Here is a 26,976-nt window from a genome sequence, read left to right as displayed (position 1 = left end):
GGCTCACTTTATTGAGTTTCCGTTAAGCATCCTTCACCCTGACAACTGAAATGGACCCCAGTGGTGCACCAAACCCTGATCCACTTTACTAGCCCAATCCCATAGACATTGTGAGTAGCGGCTGCTTGCTCACATCTGCACTAGGGCAGCACTGCTCTCAGCCAAACAGGAGCCATCTCACCCAGAAAGCCCGCACTGGTCCATCCCCTCCCCAAGGCATCCTGCATCCAATGACTAACTCACCTGGAGATAAAAAAGGCTCACCCCTTTGCTTTAAGGTGGGATCAATTCTGCTGCACAGTTCATACTCCAGAGCCATAGTCTCCAAATGAGGCCTATCCTTGCTTAGTTCCTTCCCCTGTCCTCTCTCACTTCCCCTTTTCCCTTTCTTCTGAGGTTCTTACTCAAAACATCACATTCATGAGAATCCCAGTCTCATATTCTACTTCTATGGAACCCAATCTAAAATATCAACCTCAAACTCTACTCTCTAGCCCAATACTATTATCGATAATAGCTAACATTTTTGAGCTCCCACTGTGTGCTAGATAACTCTTGATATACCTCATTTCATATGATCTCACAGGTTTAGTGCCATGTCCCCATTTCACAGATGGAAAAACTGAAGCTCTGATAGGCTGTTACGTGTGGTATTCCTAACAAGTTTCTTCTGGCCTCTGGGAAAGGACCCAGATGTCCTAGGGAGTTGCACTACTCATTCTGCAAAACAATCCTTTCCTACATTGCAAATGTTTCTTTGAGCTCCTCTTCCTTCCTCCTACTTTCTCTCTTTTCACCTATCCACCCCCTCTGAAAACCAGTGGTCAATAACATGTGTTTCACTGTTCAAGATCTCCTAGGGTGGAAAATTCAATTTATTTCCATCTGCTTTAGTTTTCTCTCAGAATGCCTTTTTTTAAATTAGCAATAAACACTTTAGTCCTCCGAAGGATCGTTCACTCAACAAAATGTTCCTAGCATTCCTAATAGGTGTATATGTGTTGAAAGAGAAGAAGTTTGCGTGAAAAGTTCTCTTCCAAATGTTTAAAATATATGATGAAATCTGGGTCTACTCTAGAATAATGGAGGTTTCTCTCTCCCAAAAAATCAGGCCTAGTGCCAGCAGAGTAAAAGGGTAAACATTCAAACCCTTCCCTGAAGGAAGGGGCATAAGAGAGTGAGGATACTGAAAATAAAATGAGGGAGATATGGTGTGTATAGCCAAAGAACAGGAAAAAAGAAAAAAAAAAAAAAGAAAGAAGAAGAACAAACCTGCGTGCTTTGCATAGGCTGTTCCTTCTGTCTGGAATGTTTTCTCTCTTTCTCCAACTAGTGAACTCTTATTCACACTTCAAACCCAGTTTAAATGTCATCAGCTCTAAGAAGATTTACATGAACTCCCACAGACTCTCAACATATACAGAGAACAACCCACTCTCAAAACATAGATTGTCAGATAATTAAGAGCTCATTCTCATGTGAGATAACCCAGGAGCAAATGCTCCCTCTTCACTGACTGGCTGTGTGACCTTGTGCAACTCATTTAACTTCTTTAAGCCTCAGTTTCCTCATCTGCAAAATGGTAATGTACATAAAGCACTTAGTACTGTGCCTGAACACAATAAATGCTCAATAAAATGGTATTAAATTCCTTCATTGAGATCACCATTAACGCTCCCTTCTCTTAATCCCCATAAGTAACATTTTCCTATTGTCCATTCCATTAATTTGCTATTTACTCTAGATGGCCTTGTTTTGTTAATTAACATTCCATGTGTGCATATCTCTTTTTCATAACTACATTGCAAAGTTCCTGGGGACAGGAAGGGCACCTTATAGTTTTATATTTGCTGTGAGAACAGTGCCAAACACATAATATGTGTTCAAATATTTGCTGAATAAATTCTTAAATCTTTGGCTACAAGTACAGGTGCTTATTTTGCTTGGCAACCGGACAGATAACATTTGTATTTACGCTCTTGTTTCCAGGGCTAATTGATTTGGGTCTCATAATCATAAAAACTCCTCTAAACTCTCCCTTAATAATGGCAGAAACCATCAATTAAACAAATCATTAGAAGTATCAACAATCTATTAATCCACTCTTAGTAGAGGGACATTGGTTGATTTTCAGCTGTCTGACTGCACAGCGGAATTGGATTTAACTGGAATATTCAGTTTGGTTCTAGCCATCAGCACAGCTTACTCTACGAAATGAGGATTAAATGATAATGTAGCTAATATAAACATGAATACAGATAGGAATATGCAGACAGCATCTAACCCAGTTCCTGGCATACTGTAAATCCTTGATATATGATGGCTCCAAAAATCTGGGGAAAAGTAGAAAAGGATAGAAGGCAGGAGGTTCAAGCCCTGGCTCTGCCACCTGCCAGCTATTATGTGACCTTCGGAAGGTCATTTTGTCTCTTTGATCTCCAATTTCCTTACAAGCAAAATGAGGATAAAAGTACCTGCATTGCAGGGTTATTATGAAGATTAAATGAGATAATATCTATAACATGATAACTGTCCAAATCTACCTAACCCAAACTTCTTGCTTTCAAGCATCACTTTCTCTGCTTCTACGATCATTCATTCATCCATGTGATGCAATAAATATTTACTAACTACCATCTGTGTGCTAGAAACCATGCTGGGCACAGGAGATACAGTGGTAAAAATAAGAACAGAGTACCTACCCTCATGAAGTTCAGTCTAGGGGAAGGTACAAATAATTAGTTAGTACAAGAGAGTAGTAAGTGCCTCGACAGAAAGTGTTACAGGAAACTGAGGGGACACAGAGGAGGGCAGAAGACACATCCAGAGCCTGTGTGGTAGGGAAGGAGGTCACTGAAGGCCTTCCCAAAAGAGGTTTGTGCTTTCATGGCTCAGCTTCCACCATCCTTCCATCGCCTGCGTGGTGATGCTGGGCTACAGCTGCATCCTGCTTTGCCTGCTTTCCTGTAGGGTCTGGAAGATGAATGTGCCAGAGATGACTTCAAGGATGGAGAAGGCTGTATTAGTTTCCTAAGGCTGCCATAACAAAGGACCACAGACTGAGCGGCTTAAACAACAGAAACTTTTCACCTCTCAGTTCTGGAGGCCAGAAGTCCAAGATTAAGGTGTCAGCAGGATTGGTTCGTTCTGAGGGCTGTGAAAGAGAATTTGTTCCATGCCTGTCCCCTAGCTTCTGGTAGTTTGCTGACCATCTTTGGCATTCCGGGGCTTGTAGAAATGCCACCTTGATCTCTGCTTTCCTATTCCCATGTTCTTCTCCCTGTGTGCATACCTGTGTCCAAATTTCCCCTTTTTATAAGGACACCAGTAGTATTGAGTTAAGGGCCCACCTGAATACACCTCACCTTAACTAATTACATCTGCAACAGCCTTATTTCCAGATGATGTCACATTCTGAGGTCCTGTAAGGAAGGACTTCACCAGATGAATCTGAGGGGCGAGGGGGATGCAATCCCTACAGGTGTGAAGAGATTGTTCCTTCCTGTTCCCACCAATGTCAATGGTTCTCCCCTTACCCCAGGCAGTGCCAGATGGTTCCAGAAAGAGCAATTGGCTCCTGTTTCCGGGTGTTTTTTTTCACAGTCCTAGAAACAGCCCTGTCAGAGTTACCAGTATCAGCTGGCCAGGGCCACCTCCTCAGAGTCAGTCTGAGCCCCATGGGGACCCTCTCCAAACATCTAGATTGTAAAACACCAACTTCTTCCCTTTGTCCCTCCAGCCCTATGGGTATTGTTAGCTCCTTTCTGCCTGTGAGGGGAGCCTCTGAGATGGCCCCCTTGGTATTCATGTCCTTGTATAATCCCCTCCCCTGCAGCACAGTGTGGACTTACTAACTCCTTCTAGTAGCAGAGGTGATGGGATGCTACTTCTGAACGTAAATAAGGCCTTCATCATGGGTTTCTCTCTTGCTCACTTGCTCTGATGAAGCCAGCTGCCATATTATAAGTTGCCCTATGGAGAGGCAAAGAACTGAGGGAGCCCTCCAGCCAACAGACAGTGATAAACAGAAGTCTTTGATCCAACAGTCTGTGAGGAACTGAATCCTGCCAACACCCACTTGAGTGAGTTTGAAAGCAGATCCTTCCCCTGTTGAGACTTCCACTGAGACCACAGCTTCAGCTGACCCCTTGATGGTTGTCTTGTGAGAGGTCCTGGGGCAGAGGATCCAGCAAAGCCATGCCCAGATTCCTGACCCACCGAAAATAGGAGATAATGAATGTCTGTTGTTTTAAGCTTCCAGTTTGGGGGTGATTTGTTATGCAGAAATGGATCACAAATCCACTGCAGTTACTATCTGTTACCTCAATGATTCCTCTTTACTCTTTCATCTTCCAGAAGCTGTTTAAGCAATTCCCTATATTACCTTCTCTCAGTTGAATTAACTGGCATGATTTCTATTTTCCAGACTAGACACTGGCACAAGATGATATCTTAGCTGTGAGCTTAAGGACAAGGCAACGGGATGGGAAGAGTGATTCAAGAATAGAAAACAACTTATACAAAGGCCCAGGCATCATTCATTTTCTAAACATACTTATTAAGCACCTACTATGTGCCAGGCCCAGTGTAGGTGATGTGAATAAAGTTATGAACAGGAGAGCAAGTTCCTGGCCTTATGAATATTGCCTTGGCATGTTCAGAGCAAGGCAGCAATGAGAAAAAAGCTAAGACCAGTGCACCAGAGACAGCCCATACCCTAGGTTTCTTCACAAGGGACACATACACTTGCCTTCGCGTTCTTAATCTAGGCACAAGATGAGTAACCACCTTCCAGCTTTAGCTTCTCATCTGTAAAGCAAAGATGACAATCTCTCCCTCACAGAATTGTAGCATTGATCAAATGAGGTTTGGGTGTCTAACACAGCTTTATATAGGATACAGAACTCTACTACCATGAAGACGTAGTGGTCTTACTTTAACAACTAAACTCTCAACTCAGAATGATCAAAGCCTCTCATCTGCCCAAGTGGCCAGAGGCCCTCTGCTGGCCTGGAGCTGGCTGCAGCCAAGGCCTGGGTTAACAGGATTAAACAAAGAGCCTGTTGCTTCTGGCCCCAGCCAGCGGGTTGCTGGTCATTGATAAAAAACAAGCTGTAATACAAAGAGCAACCTCCCTGCGGCCACCGGCCCCATAAATCATCAGCTACCAAGGGCTATTGAATTACCTTTGGAAGATGGATGACAGTGAGCTGGAAAGCTGCTTGATAAGGTTTCCCTTTGAATAATTCCATGTAGAAAGCTGGGTTTGAGAAATGGGGTCTTTTCACTGGCTCAGTCCCATCCATGCTGTCTCTGCTGGGTGCTTTCAAGATAAACATGTTTCCTTATGGGCTGCCAGAGTATCTGTGTTGAAGGAAGAGAACTTACTACTAAGCCCCCAAAAAGGGGCCTGCCTAAGGCACAAATGGTAGTTTTGTTTTATTATTATTATTCATTGTTTATGGTACTAACTTGTTAATAATAGCCATCATTTATTAACCATATTCTGTGTGCCAGTCAATGCACAAAGCACTTGGGCTCATTAAATCCTTAATCATATGAGGTAGGTCCTATTACCTTCTTCATTTGATTGATGAGAAAATTAAAGCTCAGAGAGGTGACATAACTTTCTCCAGGTAAGATAGAAAGTAAGTGTTCGAGGTGGGACTCAAATCCATGCTCTTAACAGTAGTCTGGAAACTTTTCCTGTAAAGGGTCAGATAGTAAATATTTTAGGCTTTGCAGGCCATCCTATCTCTGTCGAAACTACTCACCTCTGTCCTTGTAGTGCAAAAGCAGCCATAGACAATACATAAACAAGTGAGTACAGCTGTGTTCGAGTAAAACTTTATTTACACAAATAGGCAGAGGGCTGGATTTGGCCCATGGTCCATAGTATGACAACCTCTACTCTTAACAGTGATATGGCACTAATTCTCTCCATTTGGGATTATCTGTTTTCACATAGAAAATGCATTCTTCATGGAGCCATCTAGTTTTTCAATTCATTTATAATTCCTTTATTGACTTCTTGAAGACTCTAGCTCTATAAAAAAAAAGATCATGCTAGTTAGAGAGGCAAGATGTATAATATATTTCAATTACTCATTATATTAGTGAGGAAAGGGCTGTTATGCTGCAGTAACAATAAATCCCCAAATCTCAGTGACTTACAGAGTTTCCCAACTTCAACATTATTGACATTTTGGGCTTAGGTAATTTAGCAAGATGGCCAACTAGAAGGATCCACCACTTGTCTCTCCCACAAAGAGAGAGAACACATTGAATAGGCAACTAAGCTTGGATGAAAATAACAAAGGAAAGAGCTGGAATGCACCAAAGGAGTAGCAGAGATGCTAGTGAGTGCAGAAACTCAGGATAGACACGTAGAGAATGAAAGAAAATTTCTGGCTTTCCCCACCCCACCCTCCAGCTAGGAGCAGCAAGGACCCAGAAGTGACTTTTGTCTGCAGGAGAGAGGTGAGTGAGCACAGCACCATGGGCCTGGCAGCCCAAACCACAGAAGAATTGAGCTGGTTGTCCTGTGCATTGTAGGATATTTAGTAGCATCTCTGGCCTCTACCCACTAGATGCCTGTAGCATCTTCTGAGTCATAACAACCAAAAATATCTCCAAACATTGCCAAATATACCCTGGGGGTCAAAATCATTCCCAGCTGGGAACCACTGGGTTAGGACAACAAAAGTTTATTTCTCACTTATGAGAATTTGGATATGGGTCATCAGCTCTTCTTGACAGTTCTCCTGTGATGGTACAGCGGGGATCCAAGAAGGTTCTATCTGCAGCTCTGCTATCTCAGAGTTCATTGCTTTCTGCCATACATATAGGAAAAACAGAGAATGGATAAGTCACTCCTGTCTTAACTTTCTCAGATCAGAAGAAACACGTTACTTAAGCTAGTAGGCCACTAGCCACAGCTTAACTGCAAGGCAGGAAGAGCATATGGGATACTTGGTGATCTGTAGTGGTCAATCAATCATTCAATAACCCTTTAATCACTACCTATTCTGGTCAACAGTATACTGATGCTGGGGATATCTCAGTGGATAAAACAGATTTTGTTTCCACCCATAGTGCTCACATTCTTGCTTATTGCACTCTTTTAGGTTGCAAAAATAAAAAGGAGCATGTTCAGGTTTGGTAATGGGAATTATTAAAAGGATACATATAGATGTGAGAAATAAGATAAAATTATTTCAGCAATTATGTCTATGCTGGGTCCAAAACTCCTGAAGCCTCACTTAAGAACCTGAATAAAGACCTGGGAAGTCTGAACCAGTGGTCTTTCTTCCCTTTGTTCTGTCACCATGCATGTGTCCTAAAACAGAGAATACAACTGGATCAGTTACCACCAATAATATGAGTCTGTGTTGTCCAAACCACTTAAGGGTTTTAACAGTCCACTTTCACTAAGTTGTGCTGTGGTCACAACTCCAAAATGCCCATGACTTACAACTACATTCAGTTATTGCTTATGTATATGTAATCTGCTCTCAGCTCTGCCCCATGTCTTCTCTATTCCAGAATTAAATGAAGGTCAGCCCCATCCTCAGTCATGAGTCAGAAGGCAAAAAGCACTATTAGAATCACTGTTGGCTCTTAAAATTTCTGCTTAGGCATGATATTCATGTATACTGAAATTTCATTGGCCAGAGAAAGTCACATAATCAAGTAAGACATTATTAGGGCAAGAAGTATATTTATCACCAGAAAGGGGCACTAGTTGAGAGATGGGTGTATTGACTAGAGAAGAACTCTGACATCTGGTAGGACAACACAGGACAGCAAAGAATTATATAGCCTGAAATGTCAAGCAAATATTTTGAATACCTAATACAATCTATCACAGTGGTTCTCAATTTTGTCCCTCAGGGAATATCTGGAGGCACTGTGGGCTGCCACAACAGGGGAGATGCAACTAACATCTCTGGTTGAGGCGAACAATGCTGCTAAACATCCTGCAATGCACAGGACAGTTCCGCACAAAAAGAATTATCCCACCTAAAAAGTCAGTAGGGCTGAGGCCGAGAAACCCTAATCTACTGTAAGAAGCAACTGGGCTCTTCTATTCATTCATTTGCTCATCATTAATCAATGAGCATTTGAATGTCTATTGAATGCCAGATACCAGGCTAGGAAATAAACATGATCCTGCTCAAATGGGGTTTATAGTCTACTTGGAGAGAGAGAGATTAATCAAATAACCACACCAATGAGTGTTTCATTACAAACTAAAATATAGAATGGAATAGATTCTCTGAAACTCTATAACTCAGAGACTTAATGAGAAAGGAGCTGAAGTTGAAGCTTAGAAAAGTCTTTCCCAAGGAAGTGATAAAATTCTGAATGTTGTATAGGAGTTAACTAAAGAGGAGAGGGAAGAGTGTTCTGGGCAGAGAGATGGGCAGGAGCATGCTTTTGGAAGGTCTAAAACGTGGGTGGAATGAACATACAGGAAGTAAGGGGTGAGAGGTATTGATGAAGCTTAAGAAAATCACAGGGACCAGATCATCCAGGGTTTTGTAGACTAGTGTAGAGAGTTGGGTCTTTCTCTTATGAGCAATGAGAAGCCATCAACAGGTTTTAAGCAACGGGTCTTAATCTACTTTGCATTTGGAACAGATCACTCAGGCTGCAATGTGGAGAATGGTTTGAATAGGGGATAAAATGGATGCAGAATGCTGCAGTCTTCTAGGTAAGGGATGATGAGAGCTCAGAGCAGGTGGTGATGGAGACGACAGAGAAAAGTAGACATATCTGAGAACTAATTAGGATCTGGGGTTTGAGGAAGGGAGAGTTGTTCAGACTGTCTTCTAAATTTCTGGCCTGTATAACTGGATAGATGGCTGTGGGTTGTGGGAGAAGGACCAGGTTTGGGGGCAGGAGAGCAGGAAGACAGTATAGTCTACAATACAATATGAGATTAAGAAGTGATTGAGGCAGACAGGTGAAAATATTAAGAAGGCAGCTATATATGTGTGTGTGTGTCTGCAACTCAGAGGAGGGACAAGGCTCAAGTTATTATAGGAATAATCAGAATATAGATGCTTGAATTTCACATGGAAACCTTTGCATTGGACCCTAATCCCTGGTCTCATTATTTGTGGCTGGTTTTCCTTGACTCAGTGGCAGTAACCATAACAACTGTATGAAGACAGAACCACTTGTCTGCTTCCCTCAGAATTCATCCATTCGTTCAACAGTCTTGGATGTTTGTGCTGGACTTTATCCTTGGGGGCTGGTGATACAGTAATAAACAAGAGCAAGCAAGATTATGTTCCTTATAGGCGTTTAATATTTTATGGCTTCTTCCTTCATATGGATTGCTCAAAACAATTGATTCTTTCTCTTCCATGTCTGGTCTGGAATAAATCATCTCACACTACCTTTAGTGTGAGATGCTTGCCTTTAAAATGACTTCAAATTTTTAATAGGATAATAGAATTATAGTATCTCAGCCTTCTATTGGTAGGACCCATTTAGTTCAATCGTGCCAAATAGATTTCCTTTCACATGCCAACTTTAATTGGTAGTGTCTGCCCAGAAAGTCAGGCTAAAAATGATTCAGCCGGAAAAAACAAAGCAATTTGACCAGTGATGTCTGTCAAGAGTTTGATATGGGACAGTGGAAGAGAATTACCCATTGTGTTGATCTCAACTCATATAATTTTTATATACTGTTGAACTATATTTGCTAATATTTTGTTAAGGAATTTTGTATCTATGTTAGTAAGAGATATTGTTCTATTATTTTCTTATCAGAGTTATGCTAACCTAATGATGTGAGTTGAAAACAATTCTCTTCTTTATTTTCTGAAAGAGCTTATGTAATATTGGCATTATTTTGTCCTTAAATATTTGATGAAATGAGCCTATAGTTTTGGGGGAGGGGAGGCAGGGAGAGGTTTTAAATTGTGAATTTTTTAAAAAATAAATAAATAAAGTAAATTGTGAATTTAATTTCTTAAATAGACGTGGAGCGTTTAGATTTTCTATTTTTTCTTCTGTTAATTTTAATTGGTATTTTTCAAGGAATTTGTACTTTTTATCTGAGTTGTTGAATTTAACACTTTCCTTTAAAAGGTGAAAAAAATTAAAGCTTAGATATGGCAATTGATATGCCTGAGTCCACATAGTAAATAATAGATCAAGTGTAAGAATTCAGGTCTTCATTCGTATGAGGTTACACAGTTACAGTTAGATAGAAAGAATAAGTTCTGGTGCTCTAGAGTAACAAAAGCCATAGACGTTGTATTGTATATTTCAAGATAGTCAGAAAAGAGGATCTTGAACGCTATAACGACAAAGAAATGATAAGTGTTTAGGTGATATATATGCTAACTATTCTGATTAGATCCCTATACAATATATGTATATGTTGAAACAGCAAACTGTACTCTGTAAACACATACAATGAGGAAAAAAAAAGAATTCAGGTCTTCAGAGGCTTTCAATCTGCCACATCCAGGTTTATTATACTTCTAAAAGCCACATGGATATTGTCTAAGGATCTTTTCAGAAATGACATATACATGCATTTTAAATGCCCACATACTGCAATATTTAGCATGATCTGGTGACAGAGAAGAAGAGCTGTCTTTAGAAAAACCACCAAATTGGAGCGTTATATTTTAGCAGTCTTACCGGCCAAAACCTGAGGCTTTTTTGAGAAAACTCATGCATAGTAAGAAAGAGAAAACCTATTCTGTTCAGGTTGCCCTGGGAAGAATTCAAGGGCTGCCTTTTTCTTTGATGCCCCAGTTCAGTGCAGGAAGCCAGGCTGTCCATGGAGATTACTCCCTCCTGAGTCTGGGCCTGGCCATCGGAAGATAAAGTCCCCAGGGACCATCCCTGCCTGGCCTGACCTACTTAGATGTGACATGCCTGATGAGGTCAGGAGAGGAGCTAATGGGGATGGACAAGAAAGAAGGCATGGGGTGGCCCAAGGGAGATGAACTCATAGGACTTAGCTCAAAACATTCCTGGGGGAAGGTCTCTCTACAGGAGAAGCATCTGTTAAATCTGACCACATCGGCACCATGCTGAAAACTGTTCAATGACACCCTTGTGCACTCATGAAATAGTCCAGACTCCTTAATGACCTCCAAGGCCTGGCCACCACCTGCTTCTTTCTCCACACTTCCCCTGACCACTGTCCTCTTTGAGTGAGATTGAATTATTTTTAGTTCCAAAATTGCAACATGTTCTTCCTTGCTCCAGATCTTTGCACAGGCTTTTCCTTTGACTCAAATATATTTTTCCCCTGTTTTCATTTAACTTGTCCTATCTGATCTTCAGGGTTGCAGCTTAAATATCACTTATTCCAATAGCACTTCTCAACACCACAAGTCTGTGTTCCTTCTATGTGCTTTCAAGGCCCATTGCACTCACCCTATGGTCACACCCACGTGGTGTTTTGGAACAATTTGTCTATTTATTTACCAGTATCTCCTAGTAGATGGTGAGCTACATGCCCTCTCCCCTGATCCTAACAGTCCCATGATCAAATGTCTACTCGACATTACCATGTGGATGCCTATAAGCATGTCAGACTTAACACGTCCTGTACTGAACTCCTGATACCCTTCCCAAGCCCATTCTCCCATAGTCTTCCTCCTCTCAGCAAATGGTAACTTCATCCATTAATTGCTCAGGCCAAAAACTATGAGGTCACCCTTAACCTCTCTCTTTTCATCCTATCTCATATCTTATCCATCAGCGATTTACCTTTCAAAATATTTCCAGGATCTGGCCGCCTCCCGACACCTCAGTGTTGCTACCCTGGTCCAAGCCATTACCATCCCTCACCCAGTTTATCACAACAGGTCCCTAACTGGCCTCCCCAGTCTTCCTTCGCTTCCCTAAGTTCTATTTCTAACACAGCATCCAGAAGAATCCTTTTTAGACAGAAGTCAGATTACGTCACTTCTCTGCTTACAGCCCCCTCCCCCCGTCTTACCCATAATATAAACCGAAGTCCCCACCATGGTCCACATGGCCATGTAGGAACTGACCCAGCTACTCTCTACACTCATCTCCTCCTTTCTCCCCCTCCCCCATTCCATTCCAGCCACGTGATCGGCCTCCCTGTTGTTCCTGGAACATGCCAAGCATGCTCTGGTCTTACAACCTTTGTACCTACTATTGCCTCTGCCTGGAATGCTCTTCCTCTAGATAGTCATCCTGTTCCTTCTCCAATTTCTTTCAGGTCTTTGCTCAAATCTCACTTTATGAGTGAAGACTCCCCTGGCTGCCCTATGCAAAATAGCAATCCTCCATTCCCTCCTACTCCTCCATCCTTCCTTACTCTGTTTTATTTTTTTCCATAACACGTACCATCACCCGACCAACCTATACATTCCATCTTTATTATTTATTGTTTATGAGTTTTTTCACCCCAATAAAATGTGTAGGGGCCAAGGGAAAACTTCCCCTTCACCTCCTGAAGGTTTGCTGAAAATCAACCAAGAGGCAGATTAATAGGAGAAAAAAATACAAATTTTATTTTAATGTGCATAGCATGGGAGAATGACAGGATAGTGACTGCCCCAAACCCAATGAGGTACAGATGCTTATATACCCTTTTTCATAGGAAAAGAGGAGATGGAGGTATAGGAGTAAGGGATTTTTAAGGGGATTCAATGTGCTTGGAGAACATACAATAGCCTGGAACAAAGTCTGCTGGGCCCACAGAGCAGACAATGATTGGAAATTGTTTCTTTAAGAAATACAAAAAGGGACCAAAATAGCAGATAAAAGTCTGTGACAAAAGTCTGTCCAAGTGTGTTGACAAACTTCAGTTAAATTAATGCAAACTCAGGGAAAGGCCCAGAAGTACTTGTTTTCTCTCTTGCTCTCTCTGCTCCACCATTTTTGCAATGTGACAATCTGCCATCACTGAAGTCACCACCAAAGAAAGCCTTCACCAGATGTGTTACCTGAACTTTGGACTTCCAGCCTCTGAAACTCCTGCCTACCTGATAGTTACCCTGCAACATCTCAAGCCACTTATCAGTCAAACGTTGTGTTCAAGTCCCTTCAACCAGGTGTCAAGAATAGAGATAGACTTCTTCCAGTCAAGATGGTAGAATAGATGGTCCCCAGCGTCACTCTCTCCCACAAATCAGCAAATTTACAACTATAAAAACATAACATCAAGTGTGTAAAGAGCGGGGAGATATCCAGCAGGGGAGGCGGAGGCTCTGCAGAAACCACACACCCTGTGGGGCTGCCACCACATGATCCAGCAGGTAGGCTTCACCGCCACCACCCAGCTCCATTACCAGCCCAGCCCAGGTGCACGGAGCAGGGAGACATCCAGCAGGGGAAGTGGAAGTTCCACAGAAACCACGCACTCTGCGGTGCCACCACACATCCCAGCAGCCTGGCCCAGTGCGTGTCGAAGAGGGAGATGTCCAGCAGGGGAGGTGGAAGCTCGGCAGAGACCACACAACCTGCAATACCACCCCGTGATCCAGCAGCCCAGCCGAGTGCATGCTGACCAGAGAGGTGGCTCCCCGGAGAGGCCCAAGACCCAAGGCAACCACACATGCAAGGCACTAGTGGCCAACTGGGCAGACACTGAAGTAGCCATACCAAATTGGCAACCACAGCAACATCTTAGTCAGACAACAGTGTCAAACCTGTGGACTGTGAAACCCCCTGCCACAATGAATAAACATCAAAGAAAAGATACCAGAAATAAGAAAAATCAAGAAAGTACACCACCTAAGGGTAATAACTCTCAAATTCTAGATCCTATAGAACAAGAAGCCCTTGAAATGTCTGAAAATGGATTTCGAGTGATAAATCTAAGGAAACTGAATGAGATACAAGAAAACTCAGCTAGACAACATGATGAAATGAGGAAAAGTATACAGGACCTGAAAGAAGAAATGTACAAGGAAATCAATGCCCTGAAAAAGAATGTAGCAGAGCTTGCTGAACTGAAGAATTCATTCAGTGAAATAAAAAAGACAATGGAGAGTTTAACCAGCAGGCTTGTGGAAGTTGAAGAGAGAACCTCTGAACTTGAAGAAGAGCTGTTTGAAATAACACAGGCAGACAAAAAAAGGAAAAGAAAAAGAAAAAGAAAAAAGAGTCAAAGGCATTGAAGAAAATCTGAGAGAGATATCAGACAACCTTAAGCGCTCAAATATCTGAGTCATGGGTATTCCAGAAGGGGAGGAAAAAGGAGATTGCATTGAAAACATATTCAACAAAATAGTGGCAGAAAACTTCCCAGGTATTGGAAAAGTCACAGATCTTCAGATTCAGGAAGCTCAAAGATCCCCAAAAGTATTCAACCTGAAAAGGTCTTCTCCAAGACATGTTATAGTCAAATTGGCAAAACTCAAAGACAGAGAGAGAATCTTAAAAGCTGCAAGAGAAAAGCATCAAATCACCATAAGGGAGCCTCAATCAGACTAACATCAGACTTTTCATCACAAACCCTGAAAGCCAGAAAGGAATGGGATGATATATTCAAAATACTAAAAGACAGAGATTGTCAGCCAAGAACACTCTACCCTGAAAGGCTATCCTTCTGAAATGAAGGGCAAATAGTATATTTCTCAGACAAACAAAAACCACGGGAGTTCACCACCACACAACCACCCTTAGAAGAAATTTTCAAGGGAGTACTGGGTTTGGTTCCTGAAAAATAACTACCACTGCCATAAAAACCAAAGAAATTCAAAACCCACTAGTATAATAAAAATGGCATTCATGAAGAGAAAACAAACAAAAAGGCTATCTACAACCCAAGGAACCAACAAATACAGAAAACAAACAGTAAATTAGAAAGATAGGAACAAAAGACACCTAAGACAACAGAACAATAATCAATAAAATGCTAGGAATAAATCAACACTTTTCAATAACAACTCTTAATGTAAAAGGCTTAAATTCCCCAATCAAAAGACACAGACTGGCTGACTGGATTAAAAAGGAGGACCCAACTATATGCTGCCTTCAAGAGACCCACCTCACCCATAAAGACTCACATAGACTAAGAGTGAAAGGATGGAAAAAGATTTACCATGCAAACAGAAATGAAAAATGAGCTGGAGTAGCTATTCTTATATCTAACAAAATAGACTTTAAACCAAAAACCATAAAAAGAGACAATGAGGGACACTACTTAATGATAAAAGGATTGATCCATCAAGAAGACATAACAATCATAAATACATAAGCAACCAATGTTGGAGCAGCCAGATTTATACAACAAACTCTATTAGACCTAAAGAAGGAAATAGACACTAATACCATAATAGCAGGGGACCTGAACATCCCACTGTCAATATTGGACAGATCGTCTAGGCAAAGAACCAGCAGAGAAACACAAGATCTAAACAATACTCTAGACCATTTGGACTTGGCAGATATCTACAGAACATTCCATCCAACAACCTCAGAATATTCATTCTTCTCATCAGCACATGGATCATTCTCCAGGATAGATCACATATTAGGTCACAAATCAAGTCTCAACAAATTCAAAAAAATTGGAATTATCCCATGTATTTTCTCAGACCATAATGGAAAATGTCCATACTACCCAAAGTGATATACAAATTCAATGCAATCGCCATCAAAATTCCAATGACATTTTTCTCAGAAATGGGAAGAACTATCCAGACATTTATATGGAATAACAAAAGACCATGCATAGCCAAAGCAATGCTGAGCAAAAAAATAAAGCTGGGGGCATAACACTACCTGACTTTAAACTATACTACAAAGTGTAATAACCAAAACAGTATGGTACTGGCATAAAAACAGACACACTGATCAATGGAATAGAATAGAGAATCCAGAAATCAACCCACACACCTACAGCCATCTGATCTTTGACAAAGGCACCAAGCCTATACACTGGGGAAAAGACTGCCTCTTTAGCAAATGGTGCTGGGAGAACTGGATATCAATATGCAGGAGAATGAAACTAGACCCATACCTTTCACCATACACTAAAGTCAACTCAAAATGGATTAAAGAATTAAATATATACCCTGAAACAATAAAACTTCTTAAAGAAAACATAGGAGAGACACTTCAGAAAGTAGGACTGGACACAGACTTCATGAATATGCCCCAAAAGCACGGGCAACCAAAGGAAAAATAAACAAATGGGATTATATCAAACAAATAAGCTTCTGCACAGCAAAAGAAACAATTAATGGAGTTAAACGCCAACCAATAGAGTGGGAGAAAATATTTGCAAAATATACAGCTGACAAAGGATTAATATCCAGAATATATAAGGAACTCAAACAACTTTACAAGAAAAAAACGAGCAACCCAATTAAAAAATGGGTAAAAGAGCTAAATAGGCATTTCTCTAAGGAAGAAATACGAATGGCCAACAGACATATGAAAAAATCCTCAACATAACTCAGCATTCGGGAAATGCAAATCAAAACCACACTGAGATACCATCTCACCCCAGTTAGGATGGCTAAAATCCAGAAGACTCTGAACGATAAAAGCTGGTGAGGTTGTGGAGGAAAAGGAACTCTCATACATTGTTGGTGGGACTGCAAAATGGTACAGCCTCTATGGAAAATGGTATGGAGGTTCCTCAAACAATTGCAGATAGATCTGCTATATGACCCAGCTATCCCACTGCTGGGAATATACCCAGAGGAATGGAAGTCATCAAGTCGAAGGTATACCTGTTTCCCAATGTTCATCGCAGCACTCTTTACAATAGCCAAGAGTTGGAACCAGCCCAAATGCCCATCATCAGATGAGTGGATATGGAAAATGTGGTATATCATACACAATGGAATACTACTCTGCTATAAAAAAGAATGAAATACTGCCATTTACAATGACATGGATGGACCTAGAGAGAATTATATTAAATGAAACAAGTCAGGACCAGAAAGAGAAATATCACATGTTCTCACTTATTTGTGGGAGCTAAAGATAAATAAATAAATACACACACACAAAAAAAAAACCCCGGGGGGGAGGAGGGAAGAAGACATAACAATTGCAATTCCTTGAAATTGATACGAGAAGCAAACAGAAAGGACATTGTTGGGAAGGAGGGAGGAGAGAGAGGAGGGAGGGAGGTTTCAGTAATGGGCAACAATAATCAACCACACTGTATACTACAAAATAAAATATTTTTTTTAAAAAAGAAAAAATTGAGATAGAAAGAGTAGTTAAGATTCAATTTCAATAGTGCCTGAAACAGGAGATGATGACATGAATAATACCAGTGGAGATCTTAGAAGATAGGCTGATGTAATACACAAAATTTTCTAAAAGGTTGGATGTGGGGAGTAAGAGAAGTTTCTTTAAAGATTCAAGGCCTCAGAAAATAGTGTTATTTATTGATCTGAGGAACAGTGACTGGGTCATAGCAGAGAAAATATTTAAATTAAGAGAGCAGACCAAGGATAGATGACTTATGTTAATAAGTTATCTAATGGAAATCTGTGCTTGTGAAGTTTAAATAAGGAAATAGAAAAAGGAAGGAAACAAGGACCAAGAGATTTGTTGTTTCTGCTTTATATTTTCCTAACGCAATTATTGCTTTCCTTAAGTAGGAGAAAAAAAGAATAAAGACAAAAGCAAAAAAAAAAAAAAAAAAAAAAAAAAACTTGTTTTCTTCTTTGGTGGGTCTGGACTTTAGGCAGATAAGGGAACAGCTTCATTCTGTGCTTTGGGGGAGATGGAGGGTTGCGACGGGGGTGGGGAGGGTCCGGTTAAAAAGACCTTGAGTATGCTGCTTTAGTCCAGCATGTCAAAGTGCCGTATTTTGGGGTAGGTATCAGCTTCTGAGCCCCAGTGAATGTAAGCACCCTGAGTATGGGGACATCCGCTTTTTTTTTACTGAAGTAACCCCAGTGAGTGTTCAACCAAATTGTTGATTGACAGACTAAGACTCCTGGCAACATGGTAGATCGAAATAGACAACGTCCATGCCACAAACACATGTTATTAGAAAAAGAAAAATTAAAGTAATACAGAGCTAGACTCAAAATAAATAAGAGAACATCCCAAGGGGTCAAAAGTGAAAAGAGAACTAAACACTCTGGGGATGAACTCCAGCTGAGACCAGCATAACCCATGGGATTTCAGACATAGAACACAGGCCCCACGGGGCCGAGGGCTGGAATTCTGATGTCACCAGGATGACAGAAGACATGGCTTTGGGCTGCTGCAAGCAGGGGAGCTGGATGTGAGACTCTTGCACAGGGTGGGGTCTCTCAAAGGGAACAGAACACTTTCCCACAAGCCCAGATGAGCTACAAACAAGTGAGCCATCTGCCTGGGCTCTTGGTGGGACTCTTAGTCTGGGTTCCCTCAAAGCAGACCCTGAAACAAAGATTTGGATTCAGGCAGTTTATTTGGGAGGTGATCCCAGAAAGCATAATGAGGGAGTGGAGGAAGTAAGAGAGTGAAAAAGTCAGTAGAAAGTGTACAATAAGCAAGTTTCTGCCATGGGCAATTGAGGCTCGATCCTGCTGGGCACCACTGGGACACTATGTAGAACACTCAGAATTATCCAACAGAGGATGGGGGATGCAACATTTATCCACCAACTCCCATCCCCCAAAGGTTGAGGATTGCTCTGAGGGTATTAACTTCTCTTGTCCTTCCAGGTATACCAGAGCTCGTCCAGACAAGCTCCTGTGAAGCCTGAGAAAGACATCAGGCAGAGAAGGAGAGGCAGGTACTGGACGTAAGAAGTCATCAGCCGCACACTAGGAAATGTTTGCAGCTAAAGAAAAACTCAAGTAGGCCAAAGGGATATGATGGGACATTTATTACAATGGGGAAAAAAGTCTTCTGTAAGAAATTGGAATCCCAAGCAGCAGGTATCATGGTGTCATGGTATCATGGTATGGGGGTCTGATTCTTATATTCCCCATGTGATACAGAGCAGGTATCATGGTGTCATGGTATCATGGTATGGGGGTCTGATTCTTATATTCCCCATGTGATACAGAAATCCTCAGCCAAGAAATTAACATAATTACGTAGCTCTTGAGGCCCACTAGGAAGAAAAGCAACAACACTGTGTAAAGAGGAAATCTGTTACCAGGAAGGTCTGCTGGGGCCTCCACCCACCACACTGAGTCATGGGAATGAGCCAGACCAATGGAAGTCACCAGCAGGAAGAAGACAGCCTGACCTAAGCATAAAGACACCCTCATGTGTATGCAGCAGTCAGAACCAACAGAGAGGAGCTCACCAAGGACAATGTCATGAAGAAATGTCCTCTTCTCTCCCTCTTTTCCACCTTAGTGCAGCAAAATATGTGGGGTGCAGGGAGAGGTCAGGACAGATCCATCTCCTTGGTCCAGCTAACGTTGGGAAAATGAAAGGGAGAATTGGAAGGAAATATAAGATTGAAGTTTAAAAATTAATTGGATGTAGAAATTGGGACCCTGTGAACTATTGGTGGGCATATAAAATGGTACAGCAACTGGGGAAACAGTATGGTGGTTTCTCAAAAAATTAAATATAGATTTTTCATATAATCCACAATTCCACTTCTGGGTATATTCCCAAAAGAATTGAAAGAAGAATTTCAAGGTATTTACACACCCACTTTCATAGCAGCATTATTTACAATAGCTAAAATGTGGAAGCAAGCCAAGTGTCCATAGATGGATGAATGGATAAGCAAAATGTGATATATACACTACAGGGGAATATTATTCAGCCTTAAAAAGGAACGAAATTATGACATATGTTGCAACATAGATAAAATGTGAAGACATTACGCTCAGTGAAATAACCTAGTCACGAGAAGACAAATACTGTATGACCCACATATATGAGGTATCTAGAGTTGTCATAATCATAGAGACAGAAGTAGAATGGTGGTTGTCAGGGGCTAGGGAGAGGGAGAAATGGGGTTATTGTTTGAAGGATACAGAAATTCAGGTTTCCGAGATGAAAAGTGTTCTGGAGATGGATGGGGATAATTGCACAAAAATATGAATGAAATTAATACCACTGAACTATACACTTAAAAATAGTTAATATGGTAAATTTTATGTTATGAGTATTTTACTACATTACAAAAAAAATGGACTGGTGACTACACTATTTTAATTGTCCAAGGAGATTGAAACGTTTTGGAATCTAACTGACTTATCAAGTAGCAAGAAGGCAGGATGAGGGTGGGGAAGATAATTTTACTCAGTTACTCAGAGTTACTGGGAAAAATAAAACAATTTCATGTTTATTCCTCAATGAAAGACTTCTCAATTATACAGACTCCCGTGGCCATTTCTGAGATCTTTCACAAATCAAATAAACTCTCCCTTGTCTCTGTATCTAATGTTACCCTCATGCACACACACACAGGGTTGAGAAAGGCCGTTATGGCTGGCAGTATCCCAACACACGTTGCTGGTCTTGTTGACAGAACACGGGGAATGTAATGAGAATATTTTCTGGCTCTGCTGAGAGACAGAATATCAATAACAATCACAATGACAAAATCTTGCACTTCTATTTCATTTTGTTTCAGGAGGTTTAAAACTCGGCAGACTTTCATCCATTGGCATATGCACACACACACTCACCACCCACGGGAGGATTCACAGTTCTGAGATGCTTCTGCCCAAGTCTGACATGGTGTAATAAGATCCCAGGACATCTGTCAGATGATTACATGGTCCTGTCTCAATCATTCATGTGCTGTGGCATGCAACTGTTCCACGAGGTTCAGACAAGTTCTCTCAGGTTTTCATGTCACCAGTGGTCAATTGGTCTGCCATATTGGTTCATCAGGGTTCGTTCAAAGTGGCTACTTCTTCTCTTCACTTTGACTTGGGTCTTGCAGCTTCTAGGGATGCATGGAGAGATTGGCAAGGCCCCTAGAGAAAAGTATTCTAAGAATAGCAAGGTTTATGGTCATGATCCCACCTGTGATAACATACTTTTTCCTCTTCTCCACAAACCAAGGTAATCTTCTTATTAAAATGATGGGGAAATGCCCTGATCCTTTTCACTTTCCAAGACTAGAGAGACAGAGATGGAAATGAGTTAAAAGGCAGCTCTCTCACATGCCACGCTCCTTCCACTATAGGGTCTTTGCAAGAGCTGCTACCTGTGCCTGGAACACACCCACACCATACTCTGCTCCTCATTTAATTAATTCCAGCATCTCCTTTAGATCTCAGCACGCAAGTCCCTTCCCCAGTCTAGAGCAGATGTCTTTGTTAGATTTTCTTACAGAAGCAAGTCCCTATTCTTCACATTTTGTTTACTTTGTAACAATTTACCCATTTTCATTTTTAGAGAGAGAATTTGATTATAGTCTGCCTTTCCTCCTGGACTCTCACTTTCACAAGAGTGAAGTCTGTGTCTAATTTTGCTTACCAATGTATCTCCAGAATTTGGCATGTTGCCTGGTACATAGTAGGTACTCAATAAATAATATATTAATGGATAAATTGGCTGAGAAATGCAAACACAATAAATATTTGTTGAATAAGTTAACTAATATCTTTAAAACCGGCATAATATTTGTACCTACCTAATAACAGTACCTACTTAATAAAGTTATTAGGAGAATTACATTAATTAATGGAAATAAAGCTCTTACAACAGTGCCTGGCACATAATGAGCACTAGATAAATATCGATCTTATTGTTGATATCGTGTTGTGCCCCTAATAGGAAGATATTTTGAGTTGGTATCTAAAGCAGGCTTTCTTCTCGACGTTTTCTGGAAACCCAGCCCTTCTTTCAGCCTGGGCAGAATTTTTTAGATGTGGAAACTGAGGCTCAAAGAGACCCTAAGCCACACAACTGGGAAATGGCAGAGCTTGAATTTCAATCCACGTCTCTCAGACTCCAAAACACTAGGGTTTAATCTGCTTTTTTCCATCTAGCAATGGTAAAATGAATAGACTCATAGAACTTCAACTTCATTCATTTTGAAAGATGAACTTTTTTTTTTATCCATCCCCTGAAGAGAAAGTATCATTTTACTCAGGAATTACCACCATTAGAAAAAGTACCTAAAATGATAATAATCTCATGCCTAGCTAAGAAACAAATTCTCTTTTTTTATTATAACAAAGACAATGGTGTACTGATGCATTATTGGGAATAATTATCTCTGTACTTGGTTTGGGCTGTAGCTCAGCAAGAAGTTGCTGCCTCGCCAATATTACTTAAAGATGGCAATTTTTTTGTTTTGTTTTTAGTCTCCTGAAGTGTATTTTTAAAGTGAATAGGACATCCCATTGGAAAAATCGATTACATATTTCCATTTTAATGTAAAGTCGTAGTGTCCAACACTTTGCCTTACCATCTCATTAGCATTTGAATGCAAAGCACCATTCCAGAAATATATTTCAAAGCCTTTTCCCCCCCAGGCAGAGAAAGCAAATAGAGCAAAATAGTTCTTACAGTCCATAGTTGACTAAACACAATAATCATGATGGTAAGGAGGGAGAAGGGAAAACTTTGAGTAGAAAAATATAATATAGCTTTAAATCCATCTTCTCCTCCAGGGAGCTGCTAAGGTGTTTATTTGGATTTTCAGAGAAACTTTTATGTTCTGTTTTGCAAATATTACACTCCCCCAAGATAATAATAGTAATTTTAAAAGTGTACTTTATGATGATCAATTAAGGCACTAAATGACCAAATTTCCCTTTTCTCTGAATTGAGGAGTTACCACCTCTGAGGTTACCAAGAAAAGGCCCTTTGGCTGACATCCACAGAGTTTGAAAGGAAAGCGTTATTTCATGTCCAAGGCTGGATTTCAGTCCCCCACCACCACTTCCACCATGAGCTGATATCTTGCTTACAAAGCAGGGGAAGGCAACCTCTCCTCCTCCTGAGAAACGTTCAGCCTGTCTGTGCCACGCCACGTACGCCCAGCATGCCAGATGCAATTGAGGCAATTTAGGCTAAGTGCAAAGTGCTCCCTTTCAGGCTGAAATCATGCCAAAGACTTCTTACAAAAGCTACATTCAGCACCTCCAGTTTCACATTCCATTCTGTACATTGTCTGTCATTATTACCCAGGATTCCAAAAGCACCTGGCCGCATTAAATAAGAGTCAGGAAGGAAAGCAATAGTAAGGAACTGCTTGAGGACCAAAGCTGCAATAATGAAGAGGGGAACAACCAGAGACATCAACTGAGCTCTGAAAATAGATGTGGCTTAATGAGAGAGAAAGAGAGAGAGAGAGAGAGAGAGAGAGAGAGAGAGAAATTGATTCTATCCAAAAAGGCAGATTCAACTACATAAGACACTGATCATCACACTCTACTTGTAGGACTGTCCGTTGGTTCAGCCTCTTTGGAGGGCTGTTTGGAAGTATTTATTTAAACAACAACAACAAAAATGCACATGCCCTAGGGTACAGAGATTTCTCTTTCCCCTAGAGAAAAATGCAGATGGATGTGCACAATGAGGGATACACAGAGATTTTCAACAATGAGTTGCTCATAATAACCAAAAAGTGAAAAATGATATAATACTCATCTACAGAGGAATAGTCACATTGTGGAATACTTTGCAGCAGCAAAAGGGCCATGTCCTCAGCTGGATATATAATAATACCCCCACACACTTGTCCAGGGGTCAGAATGTTCCAGAAATGTGCCTACACACATTAAACCATTGAATCTTTAAAATGGTTCTTGAGAAGCCTCTCTAATTATGCTCACTGGGCAACTGAGGCACTGAAATGTTAAGTAACCTGCCCAGGATCACATGATACACAGGGCCTTCAAACCCAGGCCGTGTAGCTCCAAAAGCCATACCACTTCTCAAGGAATTTAAAATATCTTTTCCTTCTGAATTAAAAAAAAAAAAAGGAAGTTGCAAGATGACACATGGAATATGACATGATTTATGTTCATATACATACAAGCATGAAATAATACTATGTATTTTCTTTGAATGCTTTTTTATAGCACAGAGAAAGATGTGGAAGGATATACTCCAAAGAAAAGAAGTAGGAAAAGGACAGAGATTGAGGGGGTGGTAGAAAGAAGGTTTAGCTTTATTTGTAATGTTTTAATTTTTTCAGAAAAGGAGGATACAGCTGTTTATTACAGGCATACCTAATTTTATTCTGCTTCACTTTATTGTACTTTATTGCAGTTATTGCATTTTTTACAAATCGAAGTTATGGCAACCCTACATGAAGCAAGTCTATGGGCACCATTTTTTCAACAGTGTGTGCTCACTTAATGTCTCTGTGTCACATTTTGTTAATTCTCACAATATTTTTAACTTTTTCATTATTATTGTATCTGTTATGGTGATCTGTGATCAGTGATTTTTGATGTTGCTATAGTAATTGTTTTGGGATGCCACATAAGGCAGCAAACTTAACTGATAAATGTTATGTTTGTTCTGAATACTCCACTGACCAGCCAACCAGCCATTCCCCTGTCTCTCTCCTTCTCCCCAGGTCTTCCTGTTCCCTGAGACACAACAATATTGAAAGTAGGCCAGTTAATAGCTCTACAATGGCCTCTAAGTGTTCAAGTGAAAGGAAGAGTTTCATGTCTCTCACCTTAAATCAAAATCTAGAAACAATTAAGCTTAGTGAGAAAGGCATATCGAAAGCCAAGATAGGTCTAAAGCTACACCTCTTGCACCAAACAGTTAGCTATGTTGTGAATGCAAAAAAAAAAAAAAGTTCAAAGTGCTACTCCAGTGAACAAACAAATGATAAAAAGTGAAACAGCCTTACTGCTGATATGGAGAGAATTTATTGGTCCAGGTAGATCAAACCAGCTACAACATTCCCTTAAGCCAAAACCGAATCCAGAGTGAAACCCTAACTCTCTTTAACTCTGGGAAGGCTGTGAGAGGTGAGAAAGATGCAGAACAAAAATTTGAAGCTAGCAGAGGTTGGTTCATGAGGTTAAGAAGCTCTCTCCATAACATAAAAGTGCAAGGTGAAGAAGCAAGTGCTGATGTAGGAGCTGTAGCCAGTGATCCAGAAGATCTAGCTATGATAATCAATGAAGGTGGCTACACTAAACAACAGATTTTTACTGTAGACAAAACAGCCTTATATTGGAGGAAGATTTCATCTAGGACTCTCATAGCTAGAGAGAAGTCAATGCCTGGCTTTGAAGTTTCAAAGGACAGGCTGATTGTCTTGTTAGGAGCTAATGCAGCTGCTGACTTTTTATGGAAGCTAATGCTCACTTACTGTTCCAAAAATCCTAGGACCCTTAAAAATTATGCTGAATCTACTTGCCTGTGCTCTATAAATGCAACAACAAAGCCTGGATGATGGCTCATCTGTTTATAGCACAGTTTACTTATATTTTAAGCCCACCGTTGAGACCTACTGCTCAGAAAAAAAGATTCCTTTCAAAATTTTACTGCTCATTGACAATGCACCTAGTCACCTGAGAGCTCTGATGGAGACGTACAAGGATATTAATGTTGTTTCCATGTCTGCTAACACAGCATTCATTCTGCAGCCCATGGATCAAGGTATAATTTCAACTTTCAAATCTTATTTTTTTATTATTATTTAGAGTTTCATTTTCATTTTTAAAAATATCTTTATTTTCATTTTATTTTTTATCAATATGCAATGTAGTTGATTTTCATGTCCCTTTACCGATTCCTCCCTTCCCTCTCCCTCTCCTGCCTCCCACCCATCAAACATCATATGTGTTCACCTGTCTTAACAAGTTCAAGGAATTGTGCAAATCTTATTATTTAAAAATTATATTTTGTAAAACTATCAATGCTATATATAGTGATTCCTCTGATAGATCTCAGCAAAAAAATTTGAAAACCTTCTGGATAGGATTCACCATTCTAGATGCCACCAGAACATTTGTGATTCATGGAAAGAGGTCAAATATCAACATTAACTGCAGTTTGGAAGAAGTTCATTCCCACCCTGATGGATGAGTTTGAGGAGTTCAAGACTTCAGTGGAGGAAGTAACTGCACATGTGGCAGAAATAGCAAGAAAATGAGAAATAGAAGTGGAGCCTGAAGATGTGACTGAATTGCTGTCGTCTCATGATAAAACTTGAACAGATGAGGAGTTGCTTCTTACAGGTGAGTAAAGAAAGTGGTTTCTTGAGATGGAATCTACTCCAGGTGAGGAAGCTGTGAACATTGTTGAAATAACAACAAAGGATTTAAAGTATTACATCAACTTAGTTGACAAAGCAATGGCAGAGTATGAGAAGATCGATTCCAATTTTGTGGAAGTTCTACTGTGGATAAAATGCAATGTGATTTGATGTGATGCTATCAAACAGCATTGCATGCTGAGAGAAATCTTTCATAAAAGTAAGAGTCAATTGATGCAGCAAACTTCATTATTGTCTTTTTTAAGCAATTGTCACAGCCACCCCAACCTTCAGCAACTACCACCCTGACCAGTCAGCAGCCATCAACAATGAGGCAAGACCCTCCACGAGCAAAAAGATTATGATTGGCTGAAGGCTCAGATGATTATTAGTACTTTTTAGCAATAAAATACTTTTAAATTAAGGTACATATATTGGTTTTTTAGACATTATGCTATTGCATACTTAATAGACCACAGTGTAGTGTAAACATAGCTTTTATATGCACTGGGAAACCAAAAAATTTGTGTGACTCACTTTATTGCAATATTTACTTTATTGCTGGGGTCTGGAACTGAACCCGCAATATCTCCAAGGTATATCTGTACTTGTGTAACTCAAAAATAATAATAATTTCTTAAAACTGGGTTGTTCGATTAAAGAAGACTCCTGGGAGCGCCCGAGCGGCGCCGCGACTGAACAGCCCGAGGCGGCAGCGCCGAGAACACGGAAGGCAACAAACCAGAGACAGAGCGAGCGCCCGACCTGGCACAGCACTGTGAGTGATCCCTGGCAAAGCTCTGTTCGGGGGGTGGATGCCCACGCGGCTCCCCGGCTGCACCACCAGGCCACTCATTGCCCCGGTGCTGCCTCCATTTTCCCAGGTGCGGGCA

This window comes from Cynocephalus volans, chromosome 2, assembly GCF_027409185.1.
Source record: "Cynocephalus volans isolate mCynVol1 chromosome 2, mCynVol1.pri, whole genome shotgun sequence".
Classification (NCBI taxonomy): domain Eukaryota; kingdom Metazoa; phylum Chordata; class Mammalia; order Dermoptera; family Cynocephalidae; genus Cynocephalus; species Cynocephalus volans.
The sequence above is the reverse complement of the archived record's forward strand: the minus strand, read 5'-3'. Positions refer to the sequence as shown.